At 38.6% G+C, this 12,993-nt stretch overlaps 1 pseudogene; it reads right to left on the bottom strand.

Annotated features, from left to right (window-relative positions):
- Positions 1 to 10,756: 10,756 nt before the first annotated feature.
- LOC138148176 (fructose-bisphosphate aldolase C-like) lies at positions 10,757 to 12,028 on the bottom strand (annotated as a pseudogene).
- Between the last annotated feature and the right edge of the window lie 965 nt (positions 12,029 to 12,993).

The following is a 12,993-nucleotide window of genomic DNA, read 5'->3' as shown; positions in this document are numbered from 1 at the left end:
GTGGAAATGAATGATGTAAATCAGAAGTTAATAAATCATTTGAAAAAATATATAGTAACAGAAGAAAAAAAATTTTTCTCCTTGAACTGGAAATCTGGAATTTGGCTATGATAATCCTAGGATTTTGGGGGGGCATCTTTTTCAAGAGGTGATCAGTGAATTCTTTCAGTTCCTTTTTTGCCCACTGGATATAGTACATCAGGGCAAATTTTCTTCAGAATTTCTTTAATTTTTTTAAATCGATGCCTTTTTATTTACAACATTCATTTACACAGTGTTTTAAGTTTCAAATTTACTGCCACTCACTCTTCTCCCCCTACCTATCCCCATAGTGGCATGCAATCACATATAGTTCTAGAAATCCATCTTGTCCTCCTAGACAGTTAGGGTGTGGGGGAGGATATAAGAAAGAACAGATTGGCGAATGGGTATTCAGTATGCTTGCTGTCTTGGGGTGTGGGTAGGGAAAGACAGAGAAAAATCTAACGTTGGATGTTAGTCACGTTGTAAAAGATTACAACCACAGGCTAAACAATGAAAAAGAAGGGATAAAAGAAAACAAAACCAAAACAATATACAAACGAGACGGAGAAAGTAGTTTCTTTCAAACTCTAGATTCTGTAGTTCTTTCTCTGGTTGTGGATATCCCTTTCCATCATGAGTCTTTTGTAGTTGTTTTCTAACCTTGTATTGCTGAAAGGATTCCAGTTTATCAAAGGTAGTCGTCACACCTATGATGTGTCTGTAATTGTGTACAAATTGCTCCTTCTTCTGCTCTACTCACTCAGCACCAGTTTATATTAGTCTCTCCAAGTTTTTACGAAGTCTGTTTGCTCCTAATTTCCTATAGCACAGTAATATACCATTTCATTCATATATCACAAATTGTTTAGCCATTCCCCAATTGATGGTCATTCCCTTGGCTTCTAATTCTTTGCCACCACAAAAAGAGCTGCTATAAATATTCTTGCGCATATGGGTCTTTTTCCCATTTCTGTGATTTCTTTGTTATACAGCCCCCAAGGTGGTATTGCTGGGCCAAATGGTATGCACTTATCTGTACCCCTTTGTGCATAGTTCCAAATTGCTCTCCAGAATGTTTGGATCACTTCACAACTCTACCAGCAATGCATTAGTGTTGCAATTTTTCCATATCCTCTCAAAGATTGATCATTTTCCTATTTTGTCATCTTAACTATTCTGACTGGTGAGAAGTGGTACCTCAGAGTTATTTTTTTATTTGCATTTTTCTAATCAATAGTGATAGAGCATTTTTTTCATATGCTTATAAATGTATTTAATTTCTTCCTCTGAAAACTGTCTGCCCTATCCTTTGGAGAATTTCTTGGAGGATGATTTGTAGGTTCTTTTTGATCCTGGGTTTCAGGTAGTCCATTTCTTTTTTAAATTTTCTCTCTTGGATCTTTTTTCCACATCGTTGTTTTTAATGAGATACTTCACATTGCCTTCTATTTTTTCCTTTGTTTGGATATGTTTTATAATATCCTGATTTCTCATAAATCATTTGCTTCAATTTGCTCCAATCTAATTTTCAAATTAGTGAGTTTTGGAAATTCTTTTCCCATCTGATGAATTTGACTTTTTAAGTCATTCTTCTCCTCATTGGCTTTTTTGCGCCTCTTTTGTCATTTAAGTCAGTCTGTTTTTAAGGTGTTATTTTCTTCAGTCGGTGTAGACTCAATTTTAATGATTCTTTTGCATCATTCTCATTTCTCTTCCTAATTTTTTTCCTTCATTTCTCTTACTTGATTTTCAAAATCCTTCATGAGCTCCTCCATGGCCTATAACCAATTCATTTTTTTTTTGCCTTTTGGAGGGCAATTGGGGTTGAGTAACTTGCCCAAGGTCACACGGCTAGATTTTTTTGTATGGGTGTTAAGTGTATAAGGCTGGAACCGAACTCAGGTCCTCCTGACTCTGGGGCCAGCGCTTTACTCACTGTGCCACCTAGCTGCCCCACCAATTCATATTTTTCTTGGAAACTTTTGAGGCAGGACTTTTTACTTTGTTCTCTTCTTCTGGTTCCAGGTTTTGATAAGTTTTTTTTTTTTCCCCAAAAAAGAATACTATGATCCTCTCCTGCCTGGTCTGCTTGCTCATCTTGCCAGCCAATTACTTGTCTTTTGAGCTTTTTACCAAGGTAGAACTCTGCTTCCAGAGTGGAGTGATCTGTGTCCCAAATTGCTGGGGTTTTCACAATTTTCAGAGCTATGAGGAGGACACCCTCTCTACAGGTACTATGAGCTCTGGCACTGGAGTTCCTCACCCCAGGACAACCACCCAAGCCTGTGACACAGATCCAAGAAGGTCAAAGCAAGAGTGATCAACCTCTGAATACTCTCTTAGTCTCCCTACAATTTGCAGACTAAGATCTCCAGAGACAGCCAAGTGACAGCAGCTGCAGCTGCCATGCCACACTGTCACATCGCTACACATCTGTCACCCTAAGGGGTGGAATCTGGAATGGGTTCTTCCATCTTCTGGTTCCAACAGAGTTCCCAACTGACCATTTCTTTTCTTTTTGGTGTTTTATGTGTTGAGAAGTCTGGAAACTGCCACAGCTGCTAGTGATTCACTCTCCTGAAATCTGCTCTGGCTGATCTGTGCCACTGGTCAGATCCTTCAGGGTCTTGGCCAACATGGCTCATGAAGGACTGCACTTGGCTCCCAGCCTAGTATGATAGCCCCTTCCTGCTGGCCTACCAGGCTGCTTTCTTTGGAAGATTTATTTCTCTCTGTCACTTTGTCGGTTCTGTAGCTCTAAAATTTGTTTAGAATCATATTTACATGTATTGGAGGTATTTGGTGTGGGAGCTTAAACAGGTTCCTGATTTTACTCTGCCATCTTGGCTCAGCCTCCTATTCTTATTCTTTTAAAAACTTTGCCAGCAGGTGAAATATATATTAGTTCATATCATTCTGGATGTAAAAAAAGCTTTTTTTTATGTCAACCATCAATTTAGAGAAGCCCTCAAATATTTGGCTATCAAAAAATTAATTTTTTTAACCCTAGGAATTCATAAAACTTTTTCATAAGGCAAGAAAGAGCTATGTGGAAACATGCTTATTCTCAGATTGAATAATTAAAATGAATGAGAACTTTCTTTTTCTTTTTTTTTTCAAATAAGCACAGTACCTATTTAAACGGTGTTGACTTTATGACACTCAGCTATGTATCCCATGTACTCAGCAGGAATATTCAGGCACAGGAACACAATACATGTTCAATTCTCCCTCTGCATATAAATTAGTTTAATGTAGGAATATATAGGAACCCACATTCCCCAAAATGGGAGTACAGCTATAACCAGCTCAAGTTATATGACAAAGGATTATTGCAAATTAATCATCGTTTTGCTTTCTTCAACAGATAATATTGCCAGGAATAGAATTTGAAATTTTTTACTCACTAACATTTTTAATCTTTTGTAATATTTTACATATGAGAATAAATTTATTTTTTGATTTTCAACACTTAACATTTTCCAATGTATTCCTTCCCCTGAAATACTCTCCCAGAGTATTATATCTTATAAGGAAGAAAAAAAAAAGAAAACAGAAACAGAAACAAAAAACAAAGGCTTTGTGGGATAAGAGAATAGTTCAGAAAAAACTGAATATAATAATATAAGATAGCATTATATTTAAAGTTTTGCGCCTATAATACTCCTCCATGGTGTGGGGAGGGGCAAAAAGGAAGTATACTCACATATGAATTCTTTTAGGAAAACTTCAGTTTTCAGAATTTTATAACATTTATTTTCATTTGCTTTGCTATTGCTCTCACCATTTTCACTTTTATCACTATGAATCTCATTTTCTTCATTCTACTTACTCCACTTAGTGTCACCTCATAAATCTCTCCATACTTATCTTTGTTTACTCTTTCATTGTGTTATCATATTGCAACATGTTTACCCATTCCTCAATAAATGAACATCTACTTTATTTCTAGGTATTTGATGTTACAAAAAGTTCTGAAATAAAATTTGTATTGTATATGGGGCTTCTGTGAAGTAACTGACACATTTGGATTATATGTACTCAGCAGTTTGAACTCTCAATCAAATGGTATGGGTATTTTAATCACTTTCTTAGCAAAATTTCAAGTTCCTTTACCCTCTTAAACTTTTAATCGAAGGTGATGTATTTGAAAAGAGAAAAAAAAATTCACTGAGATTAATTAAAGCAAAGAATTCTAGAATTAAAAGGAATATTAGCGATCAGGGGATCTAGAGCTAGAAGAAACACTGGAAATCACTTAGTTTCTTTCAACCCACCTTATCATTATCCCCTTAATTTTGTATGAGGCCATGGGTTTTAATAACTTAATATCTTTTCTTTAGGTCACATAACTCTTAAACATTAATGTTTGATTCCTAATCCAATATCCTTTCTATGATAGCATGGCTCATTAATGGCCATTGGATTTTCTCTTTACACTAAGATTTCATGATTCTGTAATGAAAAGAATAGTTAGCAATCTTTAAGTGCATTAGATTGTCTTAATAGAGATATTTATATGAAGGCTAGATGGTCACTTATTGGGCATGCTGGAGGGACAAACATTAAAAGGTATAGGATTAAGTAATCTCCCTGAATCCGTTGTAGCTCAGAGATTCTGTGATTTCTGTATCATTTCAACCTCTTTGGATTGCAAAGGAAATAACTGCTTAGAAAGCCTGATTGACATCAGTTTCAAAGTCATGCAGTTAGTTCCTGGGAAATTCACATACAAAAAATCAGATCTTCAATTTCACAGTCCACCAGCATGTCCAATACTTACTAAATTCAGAAAGAAAAAAGAGGAAAAAAATTAGAACCCTTTTAAATTTACTTCACAATTTGGAATATCCCCAGGGGAATGTCTTCATTAAAAATGTTGAAAATGTATATTTTTCTTTAAAAGAATAAGCAAAAACAAGATTTAATTTAAAGCATAAAATGCCCAAGATTTCCTAGTGTTTCCATGGCAATCAAGTATGAGCTTGAAAGACTGAAGATTCAATCATGTTCCATTCTTTTTCCTCCCCTTCTTCTCCTCACATTTGCCAAGAACAATATATGTAAGAAATATAATTATTGAGGCCTGTAGGAGAAGATGAGGAGGAGGCAGGCTATAATCTGAATGACTTAGGGGAGCAAAGCCTGTCAAGTTGCCACTGCCCACAAATTCACAGTTGAGTTATTCCATTTTCTTTCTGCAACTATGATCATATTGTTGAGAGTTTACAAAAGGTTCCACAATGCTTTCCTTACAAACATTATTATGATTCTGCTATGAGATTGAAAATTATTATAATTTGAATGAGTCAGTCCAGTTTCAAAGCAGAAAATGAGTGCATATTATTTTTCCTTTATCTCTGTCATTGACATCTAAAAGAAAATGGCAGCTCATAACAAATGGAATCATATCTATTGAAGTGTATATCCCATTAAACTCTCATAGATGATAGATAATCACAAGAATGTCTTCATTTTCATATTGATTAAGGATACAGTTATTAAAAACCTTATTTTATTAAGCTTAATTTAAAAACATTTGCATTCTTGAAAATATTTCTTAGTCTCTCCTACCCAGCAAGCTACAATACAAAACAAAAAAAAAAAAGAGAGAAAAGCAACAAAAGCATAACATATAAGAAATGCATGCAAAATAGCAACCATGTGTCATGGGATATGTAATTTTTCACATCCATAGCTCTTTGTCCCTTTAAAAAGGAAAAGGAAAATATATGTGTGTATGCATATATGTACAGATCTATACATAGATATAGACAAATTATATATAGATATCTATCTATAGACAAACATATGTATGGGTATATATATGCATGCACACACATACACACAATACATATATAAACATAAATGAATGCATACATATATGTAAGCATAATCATACATATGCATACATGTATATATGTTTATGTATGTACATGTTTATTTGTATGTGTAAATATATACAAACATATACACACATGTTCACAGATAAATTAAGTACAATACATACAGTAGTAATTTATGACACTAATCTAATTTTTAATAAACTCAGAGTTCCAAGCTTTGGGGACAATAACTCATTATTTAACAAAAAAAATGGCAGGCAAAATGGAAAGCCATATGGACAGAATCTAGGCAGACCTACATCCCACACCATTTATCAAGATAAGGTCAAACTGGGCACATATATATATATATATATATATATATATATGTACATGACTTATATATATAAGTACATCAGGGGAGCATACAAAAATTATTGATTTGATGTATTGATAAGAGTTTCTGACCAGAAATATACAAGTTCATGGGAGGTAAAATGGATATTTTTGGTTAAAATCTTTTGTTCAAAGTTAATGAAATCAAAATGAAAAACAAAGCAGAAAATTGGGGAAAATAGCCATTTTTTCTGATAAAGTTCTAATTTCTCAATTGTGTAACTATGCCAAATTTATATTTAAAAAATAATTAATTCCCCAATTGATAAATGATGAAGGGATATGAGTAGAAAATTTTCAGTAGACTTTTCAGAAGCTAAAGTATTATATGAAAACTATTTAAATCAGCAGATGCCCAGAAGAAGACAGGGGCTGGCACAGAGGACCAGAAGATGATTGGGATGGGCACAGATGCCCAGATGCCAAGACAGGGAGAGGCCCTGATGTTGCCTGATCAATGTGGCAGCAAGTTGACCCACCAACTACCAGGGGCATTGCCAGGCCTATCACTGCAGGGCTGAGACTTTATGGATCTGGCTACAGAACACACAAAATGACAGAGAGAAGCTAATCCCCCACTGAAGACAGTCCAACAGGCCAGAATGAAGGGGCCAGTGTAACACTCTGGGAGCCAAGCCCAGCCCCATGTGAGCCAAAGGTTTTAGCCTCAGGGAGGCCACAATCAGTCTCTGGCTGGAGGGACTTCAGATCACTAGCACCTGTGGCAGTTCACAAAATTATCAACCCATAGATGCCAAGGATAAAGTGAGAGGTAAATGCAGTGTGGACTTTGGCACCTGAGAATTAGGAAGTATGGTGAGCCTCTGCCCCCAGGGTAAGGAGAGGCTGAGGCTCTGATGTCTTGCAACCACCACCACATGGCTACTTCAGAGCTCCTGGCCTGCAGATGGCAGGGGGACCAAGCTACCAGTCTGAGGGGAAATCCCTCTTGCTTTAACCTGCTTGGGTCTGGATTGCCATGGAGGGTGGAGGTCCTGGGGTGCATGATAAGATTTCCAGAGCATGGGGAGGCTTCAGAGAAGGCACCCAACTACTAGCTCCAGCACCTGAGAAGACCCCAGGAATTGGGACAAAGCCCCCCCCTCTGGTAGCAGAGTTTTACTGTTGCAAAAAGCTCAGAAGTAAAGTAATTGAGTGGCAACATGAGCAAATGAGGAAAGCAAGGCAAGCACAGTAATCTGAATGTGGACTCCTTTTTGGGGGACAAAAATGATCAAAGCATGGAACAGGAGGAAGACAGCAAAGTCAGACCTCCTGTACCAGAAGATTCCAAGAAAAGAATGAGGTACTTAGAAGCCATAGAGGAGCTTAAGAAGGATATTGAAAACCAAATTAAGAGAAGTGTGGGAAAAATTGGGAAGAGAAATGAGAATGAGGTGAGAACATTATAAAAATGAGAGTCAACAATCTGACTGAAGAAAATAACACCTTAAAAATAGACTAACTCAAATAGCAAAAGAGACTCCAAAAGCCAGTGAAGAGAAGAATGCCTTAAAAAGCCAAATATGCCAGATGGAAAAAAGAATCTCAAAAACTCACTGAAGAGAATCATTCCTTCTGAATTAATTTGGAGGAAATGGAAGCTAGTGAATTTATGAGATATCAAGATACTATTATATAGATCCAAACAAAGGAACAAAATAGAAGGCAATGTGAAATATCTCATGGGAAAATCCACTGACCTGGAAAACAGATCCAGGAGAGATAATTTAAAAATTATTGGACTACCTGAAATCCATGATCAAAAAAAGAACCTAAAAATCATCATTCAAGAAATTCTCAAGGAAAATTGCCCTGATATTTTAGAACAGGAGGGAAAAATAGAGGTTGAAAGAATTCACCTATAACCTCCTGAAAAAAGATCCCTCCCTCCCCCTATTCCTAGGAATATTATACCAAGATTCAGGAGTTCCCAGATCAAGGAGAACATATTAAAAGCAACCAGGAAGAAATGATTGAATACTGTGGAAACACAATCAGGATAACACGGGATCTGGCTGCTTCTACCCTGAGGGATCAAAGGGCTTGGAATATGATATTCTGGAGGTGAAAGAGCTGCCACTAAAACCAAGAATCATTTGCCCAGCAAAATTTAGTATCATGTTTCAGGGGCAAATATGATTATTCAATGGAATAAAGACTTTCAAGCATTCCTGATGAGAAAACCAGAGTTGAATAGAAAATTTGACATTCAATTACAAGAAGCAAGAGAAGCACTAAAAGGTAAACAGGGAAAAGAATTCATAAGGAACTTATCAAAGTTGAACTACTTACATTCATACATGGAAAAACAATAATTGTAACTTATAAAAGTTTCTCAGTATGAAATACTTAAAGGAAATAGAAATATATGTGTATACACACACGCACATATTTCTATATTGGAGGGTATATGGGCATATGAATGCATATGTAAGTATATGTATATATGTGTACAGGTATACTTAGATGGAGAGTACAGGGCCAGTTGAATAGGAAGGGATGATACTTAAAAAGTGAAATTAAGAGGTGAGAGAAGAATATAATGCCAGGAGATGGGGAGAGACCAAATGGGGAAAATTATATCATATGGAAGAGGCAAGGGATAACTGTTACAATGGAGGGCAAGAACAGAAAGCCAAAAGGGAATGCGTCAATCCCATTCTTTTTTTCTTTTGCAGTTCTGCCCAATTTTTTTTCAAATGCTTTATTAACTTCTGATTTACATCATTCATTTCTGCTAGATTTTGAGTTACAAATTTTCTCCTTGTTTTTCTCTCTACTTAATCTGTTTCTATCTTGGTTGTGACTATGGTGGGTGGGATGAAGTTCCTTGGACCCCCAAGGACCCCACCTTGTTGGTTTTGTTGCCCAGCCCCATCTCTGTGCTTGGAAGCAGGGGTTGGAGCTATGTGAGGGGAAGGACATCCCGCTCTGCCCAAGAGAACTTTATTTGGATTCTTGTTTTGAATTGAGGTGATAATGCAATGTACTTTGTGTTTGTTTAAGGCCCAGTGGCCACTTTGGTAAATTTAGTTCTGTATCTTGCAAATGTGACCTAAGAGATGTTTAGTGCTAATTCAAAAATAAATTGACTATGCTATGGGCATGAAAGATCTTGGGGCCTAATGTAATGGGAATGTAAATTTTTAAGATCTTCCTTGCACCTAGGCTAAAGTGCACCTGGAGCCTGGGGTGGGAGGCTTGTTTTTCAGTAGATACTTCTTGATTGGCCAGTGGGTCAATAAGGTTGTTATATTCTCTGAGCCAGGAGAAGGCTATAAGCCCTGATGTGAGGCTTTGTTTTGGGGGCTCACTTTGAGAGTGTTCTGTGATTTGATCAGATGAAACTCTGGGAAGCCTTTGTCTAGAGCCCCCTGGCTTTGAAACCCAGATGTTGATTTGGTATGGATGTAATGGTTGGACGGTTTGGAAATCTCTCTACTTGATCTGTTTCTGTCTTGATAAATCTGTCTGTATATTCTGAAGTTCGGGGTGCTGACCTTTTTCCCCTGAACTAGGTAAAGGATACATGTTTGACTGATTAAAGTAAGCTTGTTAACCCATTTTGAGTTGCTTTCCTTTATCAAAGCAGATCCAAGAACCTGTGTTGCGCAGCCACCCTGGGGATGCTGGGGTGCTTGCTGCTACACCCCAGTGCCTGTATATCTTATTTCCCAATTAAATGTAAAATAGTATTAATAAGAGTATATATATGTACATACATATTTGAATATTTGATTTTAAAACTGAATTCCAGATTCATTCCCTTCCTCCCTTGTCACCCACCGTTACTGGAAAGACAAGCCATTCAGTATAGGATGTACATGTGTGGCTAATGCAAAACAATAACATAATAGATATATTGTAAAAGACTGAATATATTTCCCTCCCTCTTATCCCACCTCCATCTTGTTCTGTTCTCTACTTTGATCCCTTCCCTTTTCAAAAGTGGGTGCTTCCAACTTCCCTCCCCCCAGCTTGCCCTCCCTTCCATCACCCCCCCCCTCTAATCCCCTTCCTCCCTACTCTCCTATAGGGTGAGATACCTATTTAGTGTGTATTTCCTTCCCTCCTCAAGCCAAATTCAATGGGAATAACGTTGATCCATTCCCTTTTGCCTTCCTATTTTTCCCTCCAGTGTAAACATTTCCCTTTGCCTCTTCTTTTTTTTTCCTCCGGACTTCACTAAAATTTATTTGAGGCACTGCACAACACAGCCACATGGAAGATGTGGCATGAATTGGGGCCCAAGCCCACAACTCTGGGAGTGGATGAGAATCCAGGAAGAAGCTAGTGAATCATGGATGTAGCAACTAGGGGAATATCACACAAAGACAGTGTGGGGGAGTGGGAACCCAGATATCCTGCTCAGATCTAGCAGCCCCTCACCCAAATCCTCCTGTCCAGCCCCCAGGGGCTCTCCATTTCCTCCATCCCCAAGGCATAACAATACAGGAGAGCAATGCTGTGGGTGTTTGAGCAGAGGGTGGCAAGAGTGTTATTCTCTCTGTTCTGCATAGCTATTTGGTTCATGGCAGTGGCTACAGGTAAAGCTTAGTATGGGTGGCATGGGCTGGGAATAGGAGTGGCCAGGGTTCATAGCCTCAGTAGGCATGATTAGCAATGTAGAGAGATTGCCCAGTTGCCCCTGCATCTTCTCCACCTCCTTCATACTTTCCCTGGGCAGCAAGACTGTTCACCTCTGTCCATTTGATGAACTCTTCAGTGGCAGCACTCTCATTGTCTCTCTGCCCATGCCAGGAACTGAGAGCAGAGGATTGCAGGGCACACCCATAGGAGAAAGTCAATGCCCAAGGTCAGGGAAGAGGACAGCAGTATATGGTGTTCAGATTGATGGAGGCCTCCTCCTCACTCTGACCTCCAGACAGGAATGTCACACCTGGGACAGCAGGAGGAACAGTTTGACATAGGGCACATACAGTTGCCATGGCAATCTCCTCAGGGGTGTACTTGAAGGGGCAGGCATGACCAGGGGTCACCATATTGGGCTTGAGTAGTGTCCCTTCAAGGTACACATGATGGTCCCTCAGGGCCTTGTAGACAGCAGCCAGGACTTTCTCAGTGACATACTGGCATCGTTTAAGATCATGGTCTCCATCTGGCAGGATCTCGGTCTCCACAATGGGCACAATGCCATTCTGCTGGCAGATGCTGGTGTAGCAGGCAAGCATGTTGGCATTCTCCAGGATTGCCAGGGGAGAGGGCATATGATCACTGATCTTCAGCACACAGCGCCATTTGGCAAAGCCAGCCCCATCCTTCTTGTACTGGGCACAGTGTTCAGAGAGCCCGTCTAGCCCTTGTGTGGTGGTTTCACCATCAGTTCCATACAAAGCCACCACACCTTTATCAACCTTAATACCCACAACAATGCCCTTGTCCTGGATGATGCGGATGAAGGGCACCCCGTCATCACCCTTCTGGCAGAGGGTCTCATGGAAGAAGATGACACCCCCAATGCATTTCTTTATCCTTCCATCAGTGCTGAACAGGACTTGACGATACTGCCTGCAGTTCTCCTCTGTATTCTCCACACCAATCTGGTTTAGTCACTTGGACATACTGCCTACTGACTCATCAGCTGCCAAGATGCCCTTGCCTGGAGCAACAATGCGAACGGCAATGTCCTACAGTTCCTTCTTTTGCTCAGCTGACAGGGCTGGGTATACATGGGGCATGGCGGAGGTCTTCTCTCCTCTTGTTAGGTGAAATTAAATGGCTTCTCTCACCCAGCCAAGTGTGTCCTGCACAGGGTCTGGGAGTCTCTCCTCTTGCCTCTTCTCTATGAGATAGTTTACCCCATTCTGTCTCTCCCCATCTCCTCTCATTATATTCCGCTCTCACCTCTTAATTTCACCTTTTAAGAATCATCACTTCCTGTTAAATTGGTACTGAGCCCTCTATCTATGTATACCTGTAAACAAATATACAGAAGTTCACATATGTATTCATATACCCTCATATATAGACACACACACACACATATATATACATATATATGCATATATATGTGTATATATATATTATATATATATATTTCTATTCCCTTCAACTACTGAGAAAAGGTTCATAAGTTACAATTGTTGTTTTTCCATGTAGGAATGTTAATATTTCAACTTTGATAAGTTCCTTATGGTTTATTTTCTCTGTTTACCTTCTCATGCTTCTCTTGCTTCTTGTATCTGAATGTCAAATATTCTGTTCAACTCTGGTTTTGACAGCAAGAATGCTTGAAAGTCCTCTATTCCACTCAATGACCATATTTTCCCCTGAAACATGATACTCATGTTTTGCTGGGTAGTTGACTCTTGGTTTTAATCCCAGTTCCTTTGACCTCCCAAATATCATATTTAAGCCCTTTGATCCCCCAGTGTAGAAGCTGCCAGATGCTGGGTTATCCTGATTGTGTTTCCACAATATTCAAATTGTTTCTTTCTGGCTGCTTGTGATATTCTTTCCTTAATCTGGGAATTCCAGAACCTGGCTGTAATATTCCTAGGAGTTTTCTTTTTGGAATCTTTTTCAGTAGGTGATTGGTTGATTCTTTCAACCTCTATTTTGCCCTCTGAATCTAAAACATCAGGGCAGTTTTCTTTGAGAACTTCCTGCAGGTTTATTTCTAGGTTCTTACATTGATAATCGCTTTCATGTAGTCCAATAATTTTTAAATTTCTCTCCTGGATCTATTTTCCAGGTCAGTAGTTTTTCACATGAGATATTTCAC

Source organism: Petaurus breviceps, unplaced genomic scaffold (assembly GCF_028583685.1).
Source record: "Petaurus breviceps papuanus isolate PSGF00001 unplaced genomic scaffold, PetGlider_PUasm1.0 90822, whole genome shotgun sequence".
Lineage (NCBI taxonomy): Eukaryota > Metazoa > Chordata > Mammalia > Diprotodontia > Petauridae > Petaurus > Petaurus breviceps.
Note: the sequence above shows the minus strand (reverse complement) of the source record. Positions and strands in the feature narration are given on the sequence as shown.